A 21,967-nucleotide genomic window follows, 5' to 3' on the forward strand; every position below is an offset into this window, starting at 1 on the left:
TGACATTTAGGCTGAGACCAGAAAGACACAACAACAGAGCCAAGCAGGTGAAACTCCGAGCCCCCCTGGCACAGGGAGCATCGAGTGACACAGCCCTGTTGCGGGTGTGAGTTTGATGTATTCCCAGAGCAGCAAGGAGCCCAGTGACTGTGGAGGAAGCAAGGAAATAGATCAGGTAGGTCTTTGTAGGCCAGTGGAGGAAGGTGAGAAGCCATTAAAGAGTTCAGTGGATGAGTAAGAGGTAGGATCTGACTTGAGTCGTAGGGAGGTCTTCTCTGTCTACTATGATCTGCGGGGGTTGCAATGGTGCCCAGGGCAGAGGCTATTGAAACGCTGGATGAGACATGGCATTGCATGGGGGTTGGGAGGCTGAGTTAGGTTAAGGGAGGAAGTTAAGGGGTGGGTGGATTTGGGAATGAATTACTCTATCTACAGAAGGGTATAGGGGGTAAATATGGGGCAGGGTGTTGAAAGCATCAGAAAATAGTTTCTACCCTTCTCAGCTAGGAGATTTCACCCCTCCCAAGGCCTCTGCAGAGCACAGGATCTACACAGACAGCTAGAGCTCTATGGGGAATGCTCTCAGCTGGCTCCTGCAAAAGCAGTTGGGGGCTCCTGGGTGGTCCAGTCGGTTGAGCGTCCGACTTGGGCTCAGGTCATGATCACACAGTTCGTGGGTTCGAGCCCCGTGTCAGGCTGTGTGCTGACAGCTCAGAGCCTGGAGCCTGCTTGGGATTCTGTGTCTCCCTCTTCCTCTGCCCCTCCCCCATGCAAGCTCTCTCTCTCTCTCTCTCTCTCTCTCTCTCTCAAAAATAAATACACATTTAAAAAAAATTGTTTTTAAAGAACCAGATGGTGTCTGTGCGCCTACCACCTGTGACTTGTTGTGGCAGGTCTCACTTGGGGCCAAGTGCACTCCAACACTGGGAGTGTCTGCGGAAGTGTCTCCCCCAAAACCTTACCTGCTCAATCCGGCCCACCTCACTCAGGCCACCCTGCCAGCCACTGCCTGCCAGATACCTCACGTGTCCTTCAGGGCCTGTCGGCGAGATCGGGCTCCAATGTACAAGGGAGCCCATGATTTTTGAAGTGTGCTTCAACTCTGAAGCTCCGCAGAGAGTCGTGGGGGCCACGAGTTTTACACTGGAACCCTAGGCATCACCCACTCCAGGCCCTTAAACTTACAGATGGGGAAACTGAGGCTCACTAGGGCGAAGGTCCCGAGGCTTAGTTAAGGAGAGTACTTCGGGGCCAGAACCATCTTAGATTCACATCCTAACTCTTCCACCTCATCGCCGAGACCCTGGGCAAGTGACTTTCCTTTTCTTTCGGTTTCTTGGTCTGTAAAATGTGGACAGTACTTAACAGCCAGCGCTTACACTGGGGCCAGACATTGTTTTAAGCCCTTTTTGTATATTCACTCTCTAAATCCCTAGGGGCAGGGGCTGCCAGTATTCACTCCACCCCTACATGAGGAAGCTAAGGGGACAGAGAGCTCATCTAACTCCACAGACATTTACCCAAGCAGCAAATGCAGAACTGGGTTCAAATCCAGCAGGCTCGGCCTTCAAGTGGGTGCTCCCAGCCCCGATGCTGTCTCGTCCCCAGGATGTCCTTAACAATGACCTTGAAGGTTAACTGATACAGCTCTGTAGCGTAAGTGCTGAACGGAGTCCCTGGCACACAGTCAGCACTCAGTACATGCTGGCTGAGGTATTAGGCTGCACCTTGCCTTTTGGGGAAACAGTGGTGACTGAGCCAGACGCAGAGGCCTGAGGGGCTTTCGGTCCCACGCGGGGGACGGAGAAGAGAACTGGGGCTTATAGCACAGAGTAGAGCCTGCTTGGAGAAACTGGAGGGGCAGCGGGAGCCCAGGGAGGGCAGTGGAGTCAAAGGAACAGCTGTGGGAAGGCCTGGTGGTGAGGAGACCATGGCAGCCCCTGGGGCCCAGACACGAGCAGCAGGAGAATCACTGGCCCCAGAGGGTCCAGCAAAAGACAGTGACACCGGCGGCGGTTTGGGGGTCAGTCTGGGGCAAGACAGGGATTCAATGGGGAGAGGTCAGCCTAAAAGTTGGGGAGACCAGTGAGCAGCTTCTGGGATGGGGCCCAGACATATCTTCAGGTCCTTACCTTCAGGCCCATTTCATGGGCAAGGGGACTTTCACAGTAGGTGGCGGAGTGGGGGGGGGGGGTGCCCCTCACTCCCCTTTGATGATCACTCAGGACTGAGGCGACTGATTCTGGAAGCTGCCAGGCTGAAGGGGAGCCAGACTCCCCTGTCTCCTCCCTCCTCCCCTACCCGTCCCTCCGAGCGCCTCCAAAGGCCGTTCCAGCACATTCGGTGATGGAGCGGCCTCATTACTGAAGCCTGAGGCTCATCAGCAGGCAGCTGGAGGGGCTGGGGGACCCCTGACAGAGCAGACACTGGACGGGGTGGGGCGGGAGGGGGAGCCGCGGAGACCGGCTAGGAATAGACACTCAGCGCGTCGCGCTGACTTTGGTGTTTGGATCCGCATCAGACATCCTGGGCTGTTTTTAATCACTCACAATCTTGATCTTCCCAGGGACCTGTGGTGCCGCTGTCGGAATGATCCTCATTTTGGGCTGTGGATAAGGGCGGGGAGGGGGGCAGGGGGGTGCAGAGATGACTTCCTCAAGGTCAGGCAGCTGGAGACTGCACACTGGCCCTAATCACTACGGCTCACGTTTATTGGGCTCCTCTGTGTGCTGAGACCTTGACCTGCAGTACAGGGTGCTTACAACAACCCCACGAGGGAGGGGCCGTTATTATCTCATTTTACAGACAAAGAAACCGAGGCACAGAGAGGTCAAGGGACTTGCCCAAAGTCACACAGCTCCCTTTTCTTACCCTCAGACCCCGTTCCTTCCCCACTGAGATAAAACTGGGGTCTTCTGGGGGAAAGGCCTAAGCCTTATAGGGGCCCCAAATAATGGCACCTTCCCCCCATTATATCACCCTCTCTAGGAGTTCTGGGGTCCATAAAGGGCCAGAGTGTGGAAATGACCATGCTGCTGAGGCTGGCTCGGGGCCCCGGTGAGCCCTTTAGAGGCAAGAGAGACAAGGTCCTCCTCCTAACCCTGAGCCCCCACCCAGGCCAACTCACCTTGCCCCCCCTCGTCCGCCCACTCGGGGCTCACTGTGTCTGAAGAAGGACCTGTGTGATCCGGGGCACCTCCTCCGAGGCCATACGCATCTAATGGTGACTGTCACGACCCCATTAGCAAATGTCCCACCAGGAGATGTGACTCGCCAGGCCCATCCAGAGGATCCTCCCTTATGGAAGCGGAGGGCTTACTTCTTCCCGGCTTCTCTCTGGAGGGTTCTGCTCAGAGACACATTGGGATGGGCTTGCTCGAAGACTAGGACAGCTGGCCAGAAAGACCGTCTTGCCAGCAGGACCAAGAACACGGCTCCTCCTCCCCTCCTTGGCCTCCTGCCAGGTAGAAGGTGCTGGAGGCAGGAGGGGCGTGGGAGAGCACAGGTGTGTATGGGACGGCATATGTGCAGGCCCACGTGGTGTGTGCAGGGGGTGGGGTGGCAACGTGTGAGCATGCGCCCGAGATTGGGGTGACCCAGGAAAGGGAGGAGTCAGGAAACCCAGCAACACCTCCCTTCTTTGACCGCTCTAGGAGCCTGTGAGCAAAAGCCTGGCACACAGTAGAGGCCGAAGGCAGTGGGGGAGGCAGAACGACATCAGTGGAAGGGCTGGGAGTTCCAGTATCCAAAGGACCTTGCTCTGTGACCTCGGACATATCCCGACAGCTCTCTGAGCTTCCCTCTCCTTATGCATAATGGGGAGCACGCCAGATCAAGATGCTTTGTTCACAGCTAATGTTGGTTATTAACACCTCCTGGTGGGACGTGGGGCGGGAGCAGGGGGTGTTCGCAATAAGCTAGTGACAGGGACAAACCTGTGTGGCCCGAATCCCAGGGCGCTGGGGTGATTCTCCCCACAGCTTCAAGGCGCGAGAGAAACAGCTGGAGAGCCAGGAAAAGGCATTACTCCTTCCCAGAGTGCAGCTGCCAGTATGGGTGTCACATGCCGAGACGTGACCGAGGCTGTGACTGGAAATACTTAAATTTGTCAGCGCTCATTTATTTACTCTCGGCTTTGTTCCACAGAGAATTTGGAGGAGCTCACAGCAAAAGCCATTCAGTAAAGTGAGAAAAATAAATAGAAACACACAAATCGGGACCGGGAGACACAAATCAGAGGGAATACAGACGAGGGAACACAAATCAGCTGTCAGGACCCGGAGATGACAGGCTCAGAGTTGCAGACTCGAGCCCCAGAGCATCCTGGTGACCTGGGGGAAAAGGGCACAAGGTCAATCCCCTCCATCCCATCTCTAAGCTTTTCTCTTCTTCTCAGGCTCAAAGCAAGTGTCACAGTTGTTGTGGCCGAACCTCTGAAGGGGCCCTGGTCATGTTTGCTCCAGAACTATGATAGGACGGAAGTGCCAAGGGATGGAAGGAAGGCCTGCCAAGTCCTTCCAGAAGGATTCTCAGAGACCCTGCACTTCTCCTCTGCAGGCTTCCCCACACCAGGCAGGCCCAGAATCAGGTGGTGGTAACACTTTGGGATAAAGAGACCAGACCTCCGAGAACCTCGGATTAAGTCCCCCTGTCAAGGACTGTGGACTTTATTGTAAAATGTCCTGGGGTCCAGGGATGGGTTTTAGGCAAGACAGGAGAGACAGGATCCAGGTTTATCTTTTATAAAAATAACATGTATAGAGTGAGAGACAGAACCATCGTTGACCCAGGTCTGTCTATCTCCAAACCCATGCCCAGCCACCTCCACATGCTGTCCTCTTCAGCCCACCCGACTCTCAAGCCAGCCTCTGTGACCTGCCACAGGGCCTGGACCCTCCCCTAGCTCCCGGGATGGATGGCAGGAGACCTGCTCTGTGACCTCCAGCCACTCTCTTGCCCTCGCTGGGCCTCAGCCTTCCACACTATTCTCCTTCCCTTCCCCCCAGTCTGCAGGATTCCCTTGTGGAAGGCCGTTCATTGGGGTCCCTGCTGGCCGGGTGGTGTGGGGGCAGGTGAATGGAAAACCCCCGGATGTGCCTGGATGAGGCCTCAGGAGTGAGCTGGCTCTGGGGGGTCAGGGTCCCGGGACCGGCATCGGCACTCTGCCCGTGACCCCCTCTCTGGGCAGGGGCGGACCGTGACCCTCTGGGACTTGTCTTCCCCGCCCGCGAAGTGGGACAGACCCAAGCGATGCTTCGGGTACCCAGAGGGGGTGGCCTGGCTCCTTCGATGGACCCCACGCTCAGGGGCAGTCTGGGTGACTCCCCTTTGCCCCGGAGTCCGGCTGGAGCCCTCCACGCCTCCCCCTCCCCCAGCCACCGCTCCCTCCCAGGCACAGGTGTAGGCAGAGGGGGCTGCAGGTGTGAGTGGCACTGGGACCGAGGGGTGGGGCTGCAGGGGAGAGCCAGTCACCTGTGAGCATGTGAGGGCGTGTCTGTGCGTCAGAGGGAATGCATCTGTGCGTGAGTGTGTGTGTGACTGTGCCTGTGTGTCCTGTGAGTGCGTGTGCACCAGTATGTCTACCTGTGTGTCTGTGTGAGTGCACGAGTGTGTCAGTGCTTGTGTCTGTGTATGCGTGAACACGTGTGTATCCACGTGAGCGCGTCTGTTTACGTGCGAGCGTGCACGTGCGTGTAGTTCTCTCTGTGTCTGTGTGTGTGTGACTGTGTGTGACAGCTCTGCTTCCTGAGGCCCTTTCCCCACCTCCCCCTCACTCCAGCAGCAGGCTCGGGGAAGGTTCTGGAAGGGTCTGGGGTCTCGGTTTTCAGCGACCGAGCCCAGCCAGGCCTTGGGACAAGGGAGGTCCTTCTGACCTGCCCGGTCCCTGGCCAGCGTCCCCCTCGGCACAGAAAGCACCAGGCCCCTCCCTGCTGGCCGGGTGCCGCCCACCTTGTGGCAGGACCACGGGCCCAACTGTGCTGTTCTCTTTGCACGCTGCCAGGAGGGACCACTATGCCTACTCCTACTACCCGTAAGTAGCTCTGCCCCGCCCCCTGGGCCCCGTGTCTTCCTCCTCTGCCCCCTCCCCCTCCTCCTCCCCCTCCTCATCCCTCCTCCTCCTCCTCCTCCCCCTCCTCCTCCTCCCCCTCCTCCTCCTCCTCCCTTTCCTCCTCCTCCCCCTCGTCCTCCTCCCCCTCCTTCTCCTACTCCTCCCCTCTCCCTCCTCCCCCTCCCCCTCCTCCTTCTCCCCCTCCTGTCACTCCTCCCCTTCCTCCTTCTCCCCTTCCTCCTCCACCTCCTCCCTCCTCGTCCTCCTCCTCCCCCCTCCTCCTCCTCCTCCCCACTCCTCCTCCTCCCCCTCTTCCTCCTCCTCCTCCTCCCCCTCTTCCTCCTCCTCCCCTCCTCCTCCTCCTCCCCCTCCTCCCCCTCTTCCTCCTCCTCCCCTCCTCCCCCTCCCCCTCCTCCCTTTCTTCCTCCTGCTCCCCCTCCTCCTCCCACTCCTCCCCCTCCTCCTCCTCCCCCTCCTCCTCCCCCTCCTCCCACTCCTGTCCTTCCTCTTCCTCCTTTCCTTCCTCCCCTCCCCCTCCTCCCCTCCTCCCTCCCCCCTCCTCCCCTCCTCCCTCCCCCCTCCTCCCCCTCCCCCCTCCTGCTCTCCCTCCTTCCCCTCCTCCTCCTCCTCCTCTTCCTCCCCCTCCTCCCCCTCCTCCTCCTCCTCCTCTCCCTCCCCCTCCTTCTCCTCTCCCTCCCTTCCTCTCCTTCCCTCTCCTCCCCCTCTCCTTCCTCCCCTTCCTCCTCCTCCTCCTTGTGTGGAGGTCCTTATGCAGATCCTCACTCAGGTCCACAGCCGTGCACATGTGTGTGCCCACCCTGGCCGCTGTCCCCCACAGTGCACACAGCTGTCGGGTCGCCACGAGCTCATTCTCCAGCCAGGTAGCCCCAGGCTCTTCAGACCCACCGTTTCTGGGCGCTTCCTCTGGGCTCTGTCTGTACACAGGATCCTCACAGCCACCGAGAGAAGCAGCACCGTGATCACTCCTGTGTTACTGATGCAGGGACCGAGGCTCAGAGAGGTCAAGGGACTTGTCAGAGGTCCCAGGAAGAGCCAGAGCTGGGGTTACCACCCAGGCCCCATCGGCCTCCTGATGCTACTGTTTTCTGCCTCTGTCTTCTCCTACTCTGCCAGCCTTCCAGAACATTCCCTGCAGCTGTGCTTGTTCTCCCTCCTTACAGAGCAGGCTCAGGAAGCCTCAGGACAGCCCAGGGGATGGTGGGCTCTCCCCTCCTCCTCCCTGAACCCTCCACCTGCGTGGACGTCCTCCAGTGTCACATCAGCTTTTCCAGCCACCAAGACCCCCTTCCCCCGGCAAGTCAGGGGGAGCCTCCAGCCGGGCTTTTACAGGAATCGCTGACAAGACAGGTCTCCCTCCCCTCTACTTGTGCAGTTAATGTTCGAACAGAAATGCAGAACTTTTCCAAGTGTCCGTATTACGTCCCATCTGCTGCACGAATCTCGCCCTGAGTTCAGCTGGAGGCCGGCAGTGTCCCGTGTCCCTCCGGCTTCTGTCCTCTGTGGATCTGCTTGGTTGGTGGCTGTAGTTCTTCCCAGTGAACCAAGAGGCCTGGGCGGGGGACAGAGCCCTGTGGTACAGCACGGAGACTGCCTTCTAGCGTGACCGGCTGTCCTCTGGCCATGGCCCTCTGTCTGCCCTCCCTGTGGTTTCCTGGCATCTGCCTGTCCCTCCCTCTCTCTGTCCCCTTCCCCATCTCTCTTCTTGTCATTGTCATTTTATTGTCTCTCCTCTTCCCCCTCCTCCTTCTCTTACCCTCCTGATTCCCTTGCCCTCTCCTCAGCTCCCTCTCCCTACCTCCTTCCTCCCTTACCTTCTCTCTTTTGTTGATGTTCAAGGTCATTGCCACAGAGGCTTCTTTTCACCTATCCCCAAAGGGGTCCTCAGCTCTGCCACTGGCCACAGTGAAGGTGATGCCCACAGCCTAGTGGTTGTGGCATTCAGGGGTCACCCTGTCTTCCCTTGCTTCAGACAGCTCTTAAGCCCAGGACAGACTGGTTGGAGTCTATGTGTCTGAGAAAATCAACTCATTAGCTTCCTTGTCCCTGTGGATGATCAGTGTCCCTGAGCCCACATATCCTGGAAGCCCTTTCTCATGTCTACCCCACATCCTTCATGCTATAGGGCTGAGCAGGGGAACAGCTGTCTCATATTGAGCCTTTCCTGTGATTGGGCCCCTGGTTCTAATGCTGTCCATTTGGGGTTCCATGTCATTTCCCCTTTGCTTATTGCTAAGTCTCTGATCATGGAGCCGTGCCCCCTGCCTCCCTGCTCCAGCCCTCTCACTCCTTCCTCCTGGCCCTGAGTTCCCTTCCCCCAGCCTCCTAAGTGAACAGGGTCAAGCCCTCTCATGGCCCTCTCCACATCAGATGAGCTCTGTAATACCCCTAATCAACACTGAAATAGCTATTGTGCTCTGGCTGGCTACCAGTACTGGCATTTGAAATATAGGGAAAGCACAGGTATTACCTCTGTACTGAAGGAGCTTTAGAACAATTGAGGACTTAGACACAGACCTGTACAGGGTTATGAAAGAAGTGAGGAATAGTTAACCCCCTCCTAGGCATTGCTCTGGTCCCACCTAATATGAACAACAAGACCCAGCAGGATCAAACTATTTCCAAGTAACTTAACCAAGTCCCAGAGCAATGCTTAAGAATATTTATAGGAATACAAAAATTTCTGGCCTCCAACAAGGCAAAACAAACAATGTTTGTCATCCAATCAAAAATTACCAGACATGCAAAGAAGCAGAAAAATATGACCAATAATGAGGAGAAAAAGCATTCATTTGGAACTGATACCGGATACAGAGCGTGGTCAAAGATAGTGTGGCTGGGAATTCAAGCTGGGTTCAGCACCTTTTGTGGTCCAGACACCACTGCTGTCCTTTCTTCTCTGAGGAATAGATAACCTAACTCTGTGGTTTAGATATGAAAGCGACATTAGTTTTGACACTTCATCAGTATGCAAGTCATTAAAAATGGACTTATCAAGCACACTTAGCACCAAGATTTGGGTTCTCATACCATTTTCCAATAAAAAGAACCCAGGATCCTTGAAGAAATGGCTGATTCTAGGACTAGGTCAGAAAATATACAAGGTGAGCCTGGAGCACCTTGTAGTGCCAGAAAGTAAGCAAGAGGTGCTGAATGCATAAACACACAAAATGATGGGAAAATGTCAAAGGAACACAAGAGACATTGGCCATAGCTGGAAACAGTTGAGCAACCAAGTAAATAGTGTAGTATCAGATTATAACCCCAAGTATAAAATATATACTTGTGAGTCCAAATTGATTTAAATACATGATTGAATAAATCAGCAAATAGGGGAGAAGAGAAAAATCTCCCACACAGAAGAATTCGAAATAATTTAGGTTGGATGCTTAGCACTCAAAGAGGTGGAGCTTAACTTTTCCTTAAGTATGAGCTACACATAATGACTTCCTTCCAAAGTGCACAGTATGAAAAAGAGAAAAGAGTAACTTCATAGTGGAGAAATCTGACAAAAACTACTTTAGCCAGGTGGTCAAGGTTAATATTAACAGTGATAAGTCATGTTAATAGCACGTGTCATTGACATGATGTCACAAGAATGGCACTTTACCTCTGTGGTCTTCTGCCCAAAAAACTGTAACCCCAGTATAACCATAAGAAAAAATATCAGACAAAACCCAGCCTGAGGTTCAATAAATGATACTGAGACAACTGGGTATCCACAGGCAAAAGAATGAATTTGGACCCTGTGATGTTGTTGTTCATGAGAAATATATATTTGGTCATTCAAATGACCAAAATATGCTTCTCATATACATATGATCTTCATCCACAGTTCCTCAGGGTTCACAGCTCCCAAAACACTTTGAATTTCCAGCAGTGTTGAGAGTGGCAAAGGTGCCTTTTATTATATTATGTGAATGAGGTGACTTTTGGGCCCACAGAAGGATACCAGAGAACCAACCCTGTGATCAGCGGGTTAGAACTTTTAGTCCACCTCCCTGACCTGTGGGGAGGGGAGAGGGACTTGAGGTTGAATCAGTCTCCAATGCCAATTTATAATCAATCATGACTATGTAATGAAGCTTTCCTTAAAAATTCAAAAGGGACAGGGTTCAGAGAGATCCCCAGTTAGCGAACATTTGGAAATGTGGGGAGAGTGGTGCTCCTGGATAGGGCGTGGACATTTCATGTCCTTTCCCCACACCTTTCCCTATGCAGCTCTTCCTGAGTTCCATCCTTTCAAAATAAACTGTTAATCTAATAAGTAAAATATTTCTCTGAGTTCTGTGGAGCCATACTAGCAAGTTAATTAACTCACAGAGAGTTCAGAGAACCTCTGATCTATAGCTGGTGGGCCAGAAGTACAGGAAACAACCTGGACTTGAGACTGGAGCCTGAAAGGGACAGATCGTCTTGTGGGACTGAGCCCTTAACCTGTGGGATCTGATGCTCTCTCCATGTAGATAATGTCAGAATGTGTTGAACTGTAGGACACACGGCTGGTGTTCCAAGGACTATTTATTGGTGTGGGGAACCACCCACCCAGTGTTGGAATTGGGTCCAGGAACCCCAACGAGACCCTTACCTCACACCATATATAAAACCAACTCAAAATGGATCCAAGTTCTAAATGCATGAACTAAAACCATAAAACTCATAAAAGGAAACTTAGGTGTAAATCTCCATGACCTTGGCTTAGGCAATTGTTTCTCACATATGACACCTAAAGCACAAGCAGCCAAAGGGCTGGGGGGGGGGGGGGGGATAGGAAAATTGATTTCATCAAAATTAAAGGCTTTTATGACTCGAAGGACATTCTCAAGAAAGTGAAAAGACAGCCCACAGAATAGGAGAAAATATTTGTAAGTCAGACATGATAAGGGCCTAATCTCCAGAATATATAAAGAACTCTTACAAGTCAACAATAAAAAGACAATCTGACTTCCAAATGGAGAAAGGATTTGAAAAGACATTTCTCCAAAGAAGATACACAAATGGCCAATAAGCACATGAAGAAGATGAGCAACACCATTAGCCATGGGGAAAAATGTGCAAATCAGAAGCACAGTGAAACACCTCCCCACCCGCCCGGATAGTTATAATTTAAAAATGAATAATAACAAGTATCATTAAGGATGTGGAGAAATCAGAATTCTCATATACTGCTGTGGGAACAAAAAATGGTACAGCTGCTTTCGCAAACAGTTTGATGGTTCTTCAAAACATTAAACAAGAAATTTGAAAGCATATATTCAAGCAAAACTTACACACAAATGTGCACATCAGCATTATTCGTAATAGCCAAAAAGAGAAACAGCCCAAACGTCCATCAAGTCCATTAAGAAAACGGGATATATTCGTATCACACGGTTGCATATTATTCAATGGAGTCTTCACATCCATTAGAATGGCCACTAACAAAGCAAACAAACAAAAAAATAACAAGTGTTGGTGAGGATGGGGAGGAACTGGAATACTTTTGCACTTTTGGTAAGGATATAAGATGGGGCAGCTGCTACAGAAAATAGGGTAACAGGTCCTCAAAAAATTAAAAATAGAATTACCATACGATCCAGCAATTTGGCTTCTAGATACTTACCCAAAAGAATTGAAGGCAGGATCTCCGAGAAATATCTACATACCCATGTTCAGAGAGCATTATTCATAATAGCCAAGAGGTAGAAGCAACCCGGCGTTCACCCATTCAGGGATGAATGGATAAACAAAATGTGGTCCATACATACCATGGAAGGAGATTCTAAAAGATGATACAACATGGATAAACCTTGAAGGCATTATACTGAATACAATAGGCCAGTCCCCCACCCCACCCCCCCCAAAAAAAGAAAAAAAGAAAAGATTCTGTACGATTCCATTGATGTGAAGTATCTAGAGAAACCAAATTCACAGAAACAGAAAGCAGAATGGTTGTGGCCATGGTCTCAGGGAAGGGGGAAGGGGGAATGGTTGTTTAATGTTTCATATCAGTGTCGCACGATGAAAAAGTTTTGGAAATTGATTGCACAACACTACCGAACCATGCACTGAAAAACCGTTAAGATACATTTTATGCTATGTATATTTTACCACAATTAACAATTGTTTTTTAAACGAAGTCCTGGGCCGCCTGGGTGGCTCAGTCAGTTAAGTGTCCAACTCTTGGTTTCGGCTCAGGTCATGAACTTGAGGTTCGGGAGATCGAGCCCCGTGTCAGGCTCTGCGCTGACAGTGCAGAGCCTAACTTGGGATTCTCTCTCCCTCTGCCCTTCCCCCCACTCAAAATAAATAAATAAATAAACGTATAAAATAAAATAAACATAAATGAAGTCCTGTACGCACTACAGCACGGATGAACCTTGGCGACAACATGCTGAGTGAAAGAAGTCAATCACAGAGGCAACATATTGCATGACCAGTTTTATATGAAATGTCCAGGAAGGGCAGATCCACAGAAACAGAAAGTAGCTTAGCAGTTGCCAGGGACTGGGGGAGGAGGGAATGGCAACTGACTTCTAGTGCATACTGGGATTCTTTCTGGGGTGATGAAAATGTTCTAGAATTGGCAGTGATGGCTTCACAACCTGCGAATATACTGAGAACCACCGAAATGTACACATTAAAAGGAGGCATCTTACGGTATGTGAATTATATCTCAATTTTTCTTTATTTTATACCACAATCCCACTTGAGAGACATCCTACACATTATCTGACCAGCAAGCTTCAAAACCCTTAAGTTCAGGGGCACCTGGGTGGCTCAGTTGGTTAAGCAGCCAACTCTCAATCTCAGCCCAGGTCTTGATCTCAGGGTCATGAGTTCAAGCCCTGCCTTGGGCTCTACACTAGGCACAAAGCCTACTTTAAATTATTTTTTTTTTAATTAAGTTCATCAAAATGAGGAATGTCACAGCCAAGAGGAACCCAAGTAGCCATGGTAACTAAATGTAATATGGTATCATCTGTGGGATCCTGGAACAGTAGAAGGGACACCAGGTAAAAATGAAGGAATAATAAAGTATAGACTTTAGTTAATAATAATGTATCCAGGGACACCTGTGTGGCTGTCGATTAAGCGTCTGACTTTGGTTCAGGTCATGAGCTTGCAGTCTGAGTTCGAGCCCCACGTCAAGCTCTGTGCTGACAGCTCAGAGCCTGGAGCCTGAGTTGGATTTATTGTCTCCCTCTCTCTCTCTGCCCCTCCCTTGCTCACACTCTCTTTCTCTCTCAAAGATAAATAAACATTAAAAAAAAATTTTTTTAATAATAATGTATCCATATCGGTTCATTATTTGTAACAAATACACCATTTGGAAGAATGTTAATAATGGAGAATTGGGTCTGGAGTCATGGGAACTCTGTGCTCTCTGCAACTTTTCTGTAAATCTAAATCAATGGCAAAACTAAAAGTTTATCTATTTACAAAAGCGGTTTACCCTATCGGGCAGGTAGTGGCAGGCTGGCCGGAGGGGGCTTGCTGGAAACTTCCCACACTAACTTTGGAGCCCCACTGCCCCCAAAGCACTGCCTAGAAAAGCTCTCTGGGGTTCTCCTTCTGGGCCCCAAGCATCCTGAGCTCTTGATACGGACGGGTACCAGCGGGTTCCACCCAGACAGTTGCCACAAAAGTGCCTGTTTCTTTCATTGCCACAAATGCTCCTTTATCAGGGAGCGGGAAAAGGGAAACCTGATAGGCCACAGGACCCCACAGCGCCACCGTCCGGGGGTGTGAATCCTGGTGCTGCGTCTCTTCTCTGTGTTGTTAGGGGAGAGAGCCCATCTTCCTGGGCTCAGGGTATGCAAGGCCAAGGGCAGCGTCATCCTGTACAGTCCTGGCCAGGCCGCTGACTGTATTTGCATTTGTATTTGTATCTGCCGGCTTGTGTTGTCTTTGGACTCCGCCCGGAAGCTGCCCAGATTTGCTCTGGCCCCCTGACATTACCGTGACCAGGTGGTGCTATTTGCTTATGCTCAGCGGCCCTGAACTCGTGCTGGGCCGACGCTGAGAGCTGCCGACCCTCCAGGGAGCTCTCACACCTCCCCTTCCTCCACCTGGAGAGCTCTCCCTAGGGCCGTCAGCTCAGCTTCCATAAAGAGCATGCGTGATCCTTTGTCTCCGCAGCCCTGCTTTTGGAGGTCCTGAGCGTTCTCTGAGCAGGAAACAATTCTCTCCTGAAATCTGAGCGCACGTTTTACGTGTTGGCTACAGTCGCCTCTTCCGGATCCTCTCTCCACCGATGCTACCTTTCACATCCTGGTCCAAACCCTCACACGAAGACGGATGAAAGTCAGGTCAAGCCCCCCTCTTGCTGGCTTCCTCTTTTCTCAAGAAGCGGCCCCCAGCTTTCGGGACTCAGGGGATGTCTGACTTGTCAGTAGATTCTGTGGGCACTCACCATGTGCCAACAGTAAACGGGGCATTTCGCAGGCATCGTGCCATTTAATAATTACAAAATCTCTATTGGATAGTAAGGACTTTATCCCCTTTGGCATATGTGCAAACGGTGGTTCAGAAAGGGAGAGTACCCTTCCCAGGAGCACACACTTCCATCCTCCTCATGGAGGTTCACAATGGACATAAGCGTGTTCAAAGTCCTGAAATGTCCTGCAGAGAACAGACCTGTTTAATTTTGTTTCCATCAAAATCTCCCGAACTCACTTTTCAAAAAAACTGAACACATACATATTTTGTTTATGTCGTAGACGGACAACCCGCCGCATCATCTTGTGTCAGTAGTGTTCTCCGGAAGACACTTTGGGACACTACATTGGGCAAGTCACTTGTTTCCAAGCCTCCGTGGCGCTTCTGGCCATGATGGGGTGACAGGTGGCTTCCTTCCCACTGTCAGCAACGAAAAACAGCACAAAGTACATGAAAAACTGCTTTCAAATCTTGGCTAACAGGCAGCTCAGGACTGTGATCCCTGAGCAGAGAAACAACATAAGCTGAGTCCCACGAATGCACAAGCGAGTGCCCTGAGGCGGGTGTCGGCCAAGTGAGTGCCGAGTGAATGGGGCACTTCACTCAGTCCCAGGACCTGATCTGGGGGACCATGATCTGGGACGCGTGTCCTGGGGGAGGCTGACTGGGAGAGCAGGGAGTCGGTGGGCCTGGGGGGAGGGGATAGTTTTCCCTGGGTGTGTGTGTGTGTGTGTGTGTGTGTCACTGTGAACCCCTCGACCTGTTCCCGGATTGGCTGAGGCCGCTGCACAGGCTGACAATGGAAATGCTTGCGCAGGAGAAACGCCTCTATTCAGGTGCCTCATGTCGATCTGCAGAAGGGGTAGCAGAGGCAGCTAATTTGGGGATTTGCTTGTCTTTGAATGGGGGTAATTACTGGGAGTTGCCAATTGTTCCAGATTGTTCCCTGGAAGAAGGGGAGGGGGGGCACTCTCCTGGGCTCTGCTGAGCGCTGCCCCCTGCAGGCAGTGTGGTGAGGTCACAGAGGGGTGGTCCGGGCTGGGGAGCCACAGGACAGAGTCAGGGGAGCCCAGGATCCCAGCAGGTGGGGCTGGGCCGATAGGGCCCTCCGAGGTCACGTCACCCGCTCATTTTACAGCCGGAAAAACCGAGGCAGGAGGGAAGGGACTTGCCCAGGGGTGCGCCGCGTGGGCCCAGCCAGGCTGCTCGGCCCCAGGGAACAGCCTCCATGTTGGCCATGCTCCCCCGCCCCTCCCCCATCCCCGGGTCTGTCTGGAACTCCCCAGCCTGGGGGCTGTGCGCGTCAGGAACCCCCTGTCCTTTCTCTGACTGCAGGAGACCAGCGCAGTGGTGGGGTCACTGAGGCCAGCAGCCTCCTGGGGGGCTCACCGCGGCGTCCGTGTGGCCGGAAGGGCTCCCCATATCACACGGGGCAGCTGCACCCCGCAGTGCGCGTGGCCGACCTCCTGCAGCACATCAACCAGATGAAGACGGCCGAGGGCTATGGCTTCAAGCAGGAGTACGAGGTGCAGGGCCCCAGGCCAGCCGGGCCCCCTCGCCAGGGCCTCGCCTGGCTCCCCCTCACTGTGGACCCTGACCCTGGTCTGACCTCAAATCCACTCTCATGATCGACCTACTTCCTTTTGGCCTTCACCCTGAACCCTCAACCCACCCCCCAAAACTGACCCGGCCTCTGGCTCTCATGCTCGGACTTGGATCCCAAACCAGTCTCCATGAGAATGTCGACCATGACCCCTAATTAGACGAATCTAAAGTGACCCTGACTTTACCCTCTGGATTTTGACCCAGAACCTCATCCTAATACTTCCCTGGTTTTGACTCTAATCCTAAACCTGACCCTTATCTGATCCTTTCTCTGAACTTGACCTGCTTCCTAACCCCATCACTCCCCTCTCCTGCTCTCTGCCTTCGTTTTGAACGCTGGTTCCTTGCTGATTAAAGGTAAATGCAGTCATTCATGCCAAGCCTCAGCGTTGGCCCTGACCTAGCCTTCACTGTGACTCAGCCCTCCAGCTTGCCTACTTTATCCCAGATGAGGGGCTAACCATCTTTTTCCTTCTTTATAAGGCTTCTTTGAAGGCTGGGATGCCATGAGGAAGAAACTGTCTCAGAGACCCATGCCTGAGAGTCCTGAGGGATGGCCTGAAGCCTAGGGGAGCAGGCAGGAGGCAGTCAGAAGGGGGCTCGGCAAGGGTCTCCAGGGTTCTAGCTCAGCCCAGCCATGAAGAGCCATCAGACCAGATGACCTCTAGCATCCCTGAGGAAACTGATTCCAGAAGGAAAGGCAGAAGGCTCTGGAAACAGGGAGCTGGGTAGCCTGGGCTTCTGTAGTCTCTCTCAGTGTAAGCTTTGCCAAGGCCTGTCTTTCTGGACCTTGATTTCTCCATCCATAAGGCAAAGCTAATAACGCCAATGGGGCACCCTTCATGAGGCTGTTAAGAGACCATTGGCCTCATTCATCCCCCAAGTCCCAGGAGATGCTGAACTCGGTCATGCCAGCACTGGATGTGGAAAAAGCAGCATGGCCCTCTTCCCCAGAACCTCAACAAGGACCCAGCATCAATATCCTGCCACCTGACCGCCGCCAGCCCTCCCTTAGCTCCACTGATGGGGAACCCCCACATCTACCTCAACATGGCCCTGGTGGATGGGAGGGCTGCAGGTAAAGCACACCCTAGGGACCCCCAAACCCCACCCAGCAAAATGCCAGGGATGGAGGGAGGAGAGCTGGAGACTCTGGGAGGGTCCCCTCTGTGCCCACCTTCCTGGGGACCAGGCCTGTGGGATGATCCCCTCCCCTCTGGTGCTTTTCAGTTCAGAGACATCAAAGCCAGTGCTCCTCCTCCGTGTGCCCATCTACACACTTGGGGGCCTGGAGCGGAGGCTCTCTGGGGGTCCTGCCAGCCCTGTGAGTCTCTGAGCTGGGGAGGGCCACGTTGGGGCGCCCCGGTGCTGGGTAGAGAAGCTGCTGGAGTGGCCCTGCCCCCTCCTGGGGTCCCTGACACCTGATCCCAGCCACAGGGGGTCAGCCCAGGAGCCAGAAGGCCCTGAATCTCAGACCACACTGAAGTTGTCAGGGTCTGTTTGGAGTGGCTGAGTCTACAGAGAGCCCCATCGGGTGCACGAGCCTGAGTTTTATGGTCTGGCTGGGACTGGCCTCCAGCAGCTGTTAGTCAGGCTACATCTGAGCCTTCAGGAAGTCCCAGGGAGGGGAGCTGGTGGATCGGGGAGGGATGCTCTGTATCTCTGCCCTTCCCTTTGCAGGATTACAAAGGGCAAGTTCAGGTTTAGTTAGAGGGTAAATCAGGGGCAAGGCCAGAAGAAGCAAGACTAGTGCTTGGCTCTAGGAGCTTGTGTTAGCCACTGAGGTCAGGAAGAGAGCGGGGGTCAGGTCAGGGAACTGGGTTTTAGGAGAAAAGCATCAGGAGAGGGAGACGTGGCACAGGTGGAACAAGGCAGGACACCAGGAGGAGACTTGGGGCCAGGGCACTGATGGGGAGAAGGCCAGGTACCAACACACCCGGCAGGTCAAGGTCAGGAGGGAGGAGCAGAGTCCGTGCCCATCACTGTCTGGGGAGCTAGGGTTGGGGTCTCAGACCGTCTCAGTCACCGAGTTGAAAGGAATTCAGAAACTTCCTTCGTTTATTTAAATGCAATGTCGAACCCCTGCCATACACTGGGTGCTGGGGACACTGAAGGGACAATACAGGCAGAGAGCCCTACTCTCCTAGACCCTCCTTACACAGGGCATGAGCGATAATCAGGCAAGCGTGAGATGGAATGTCAGCAGCTGGCCAGGGCTATGAAAAGCCATCAGGCGGGAGAAGTGGGTTGTGGGGCTCTCACTCACCAGCTGTGAGACCCCGGGCAAGTCAGCTGCCCGCTCTGGGCCTCAGTTCCCATCTGTAAAATGAGGATCATCCTGAAAGGATCAGAGGAGTCCATGATTAAGTGCCTCACTTGGTGCCAGATGTGCCTAAAGGGCTCCCTTCACAAACACACAGCAGAGACAGACGCACCCAGGCTGGGATGACCCAGGAGCATGAGCCCAGTCCAGCCCCAGGCTCAGGCTTCCACAAGGGGTAGAGTGGGGGAGGAGGGGGCCAGTAAGGGGTCCCAGTCACTCCTGGCTCTGTCAAAAACTTGCTGTGTCCCTGGGTAAGACACTTCCTGCTTCTGGGCCTTAGGTTTCTCCACATGAAAACGGACTGGGATATACTGACTCTGTTTGCACACTGGCTCAATCTTGCTTCCTCAGTCTCTCCGGTGGCCAGAGGACACAGGCTATTCCAATGGCTTCACAGTCCAACGTCATTTCATCTGAATTACGAACTCATGGAACAGCACTACCCCCCGACTCATGCTGTTGATGCATCGCTTGGATCCTGGCCTGGCCTTCTGGGCCAGGCCCGGGGCTTTCTGGGAGAATGTCTACTGAAGCGGCAGCTGCCTCCTGGGAGCTTTCGGTCCATCAGGGAGCCAGAGAACCACAGCACCACTCACAGTCCCTCCACCGACAGTTTTGCAGATGACAGACTCTTGGAAGGAAAGCGTGTTGGACCAAAGGTAGGAGAGAAAATCTCCACGGGCCAGACCTGCAGACTGAGACTCACACGATGGGATTTCATATGCCCTAGTGAATTAAACATGCAGTGCAAAATAAATCAGCAGCTCGGGAACAGAGGAGGGAGACAGGCCTTGAGACGGGACTGACAGAGAGCTCAGTGTGAGCCCATGAAGTGACATACCTCTCGTGTCACCTGCCCCATCCAGCCCCGTCCCAACCAAGGCCCGGCCTGCAAGATGGAGGGAGGGCCCCCAAACCTGCTCAGTTTAGTAATAACAAGAACAATAGTGATAGTCTCTGCTCCAAAGGTTTACTCTGTATTATGTACTCACGTTAGCTCTCTGTCCTCACAAGTTCACATGGTTGGTATTATTAGTACCATTTTACACAAAAGAAAACCGAAGCTCAGGAAAGCTAAGTAATAAAGAGCTGGTAAGTGGCAAAGCTGAGACTTGAACCTCATTTTATCTGACTCTAAAGGCAGCATTCCTCTGTGCACATCCTGCCACTTTTTAGGCCATGTAAATAGAGATACGGAATCTAGGAAAAGGGAGGAGAGAACTCTATTCAACCGGGAGGCTCAGGCCCTTGAACCATCAGAGGCACACTTCAAGAGGCTCACGGATAAGCTGAGCATGGCCTAAAGGCGGGGCCTCCAAGCTGAGAAGGGCATGGGAGCAAGGTCATATTGATGAATCAATTAATCAATCGAAGAAGTATTTATTAGAATCCTACTATGTATTGAGTGCTCTTCTAGGTGCTTGGAGATGGAGAGGTGAAAAGGTGGACAAAATCCCTGCGTTCCTGGAGCTTGCATTCTGATAGGGAAGACAGATAATAGTCACACAACTGCATGTTAGAAAGCGATGAGCATGGAGAGACTAGAGAGGAGGGGCTGCACTGGAGCGGGTGGTCAGGGAAGGCCTCTCTGAGGAGGTGATACTCGAGCAGACACCCGAAGAAAGTGAGAGGATGACTGTTGTGATCATTGTCGGGAGAATGAGCCAGTCACAGGGAGCAGCAGGTGCAAAGACCCTGCAGTAGAAGTGAGTGTGGTGGGTGCGAGGACAGCGGAGAGCTCCGTGTGCTGGGAGCACAGCAGGTGGGGGAAGGTGGGAGGAGACAGGTGTGAGGACTCAGCAGAAGAAGGACCCTTTGGGGTCTGCAGGCCAGGCGGAAGTTGGGGTTTCCTTTCAATGTTGAGGGGATTCATTGCAGAGTTTTGAGCAGGAGGGTGGTGTGGTCTGATTTGTGCTTTCAGATCGCTGTAGCTCTTGGGGAGTGGGGCCACTGAGGCTGTGGAGGAGGAGGGATCACAGAAGTTCGGGAGGACGAGGTTGGGGCCAAGTAGGGCATGAGAAGCAAGGGGTCATTCACACATGGAGTAACTGAAGGAATGAAATGTACATCCAAAAAAAAGAGGAGGCCCAGGAGGATACAAGATCCCACCTCCAACTTCAGAAGGGCTTTCACGTGGACTTGAAGTTGGGCACGTTCTGCAGCCAAGTCAGAACCAGGATCAACGAGTGAGGCCACAGACAGCCGTCTCCACTGTCTGAAGATGGAGTGGCTCCTTGGCAGCCCCCACACTGAAGGTGCACGACAGAGGTCAGCTCTCAGAGCTGTGAGGTAGAGTAGGCAGAGGTCAGCTTTCAGAATCGTAAAAATCTGAATTCAGATCATCCTGCCTTTTCTGCTGGTTATCTTTGCTGCCTTAGGCCGCTTTTACCTCTCTGAGCTTCAGTTTCCTCATCCATAAGTGAGAACCAACACCTATGACACCGGATTGTTCAATAGAGTATGTGAAACGCCAAACACTGTGCCTGTGGGCCCTACCCCTTAGAAGGTACTCAGTAAGTGGCAGTGATGATGATGGTGATGGAGGTGATGGAGATGATGGTGGTGATGATGGTGATGATGATGATGGTGATGGAGGTGATGGAGATGATGGTGGTGATGATGGTGATGATGATGATGGTGATGGAGGTGATGGAGATGATGGTGGTGATGATGGTAATGATGATGATGGTGATGAAAGTGACTGACATGATGATGGTGATGGAGGTGATGGAGATGATGGTGGTGATGATGGTGATGATGATGGTGATGGAGGTGATTGAGATGATGGTGGTGTTGATGGTAATGATGATGATGGTGATGGAGGTGATGGAGATGATGGTGGTGATGATGATGCTGATGGAAGTGATTGAGATGATGCTGGTGATGGAGGTGATTGAGATGTTGGTGATGATGACAGTAATGATGATGATGGTGATGAAAGTGACTGATATGATGATGATGGTGATGGAGGTGATGGAGATGATGGTGGTGATGACAAAGAGAATGGTGATAATGATTTACCAGCATTAATGGAGGTTAAATTATTTATATGGTTGGCAGTGGTTGTGTGGAAGGCATTCCACCACCAAGCAGACAAGAGAACTAGAAGGCCACTAAGTTCTCTTCAAATACTAAATTTTGATGAGAAAATGCACTACGAGGTAGCTCACTCCCTCCATTGACATCAGCATCCCCCTCTGTTGATTCTCCCACCATGGGAGAGTTAGACAGAGACAGTGCTATAGAGACGGTGGGTTGCAGACTCTCGCACCACCAGGCACAGCCTCTGGACGGGGAAGCCCTGACCCAGATGGGGGTTGACACTGTGCTTGCCCATGTTCTGGGTAACTACGGGAGTCAGGGAGGCAGTGTATGGTCAGCTTGGAGTAGGCTCTTAGTTCTGTCAGCATTTACAGACATAACTACCCACACAGTTATAGTCAGTTGTCCTTAGATCAGAAGGAAACAGACATCTTCTCACCCAACTAACTCCTCTCATTTAACACAAGGGAAATTGAGGTCCTGGAGGAAAAGGGACAAGCTTAAGGTCA

General features: G+C 52.5%; 1 long non-coding RNA gene across 1 annotated transcript; it reads left to right on the forward strand.

Moving 5' to 3' along the window:
- The first annotated feature begins 15,343 nt into the window (after window positions 1-15,343).
- Window positions 15,344-19,518, forward strand: LOC131505142 (uncharacterized). Its single transcript, XR_009258290.1, has 2 exons — window positions 15,344-17,171; window positions 18,768-19,518. It is a non-coding gene; the product is annotated as an uncharacterized LOC131505142 (long non-coding RNA).
- The last annotated feature ends 2,449 nt before the right edge of the window (window positions 19,519-21,967 follow it).

Source organism: Neofelis nebulosa, chromosome 2, assembly GCF_028018385.1.
Source record: "Neofelis nebulosa isolate mNeoNeb1 chromosome 2, mNeoNeb1.pri, whole genome shotgun sequence".
NCBI lineage: Eukaryota > Metazoa > Chordata > Mammalia > Carnivora > Felidae > Neofelis > Neofelis nebulosa.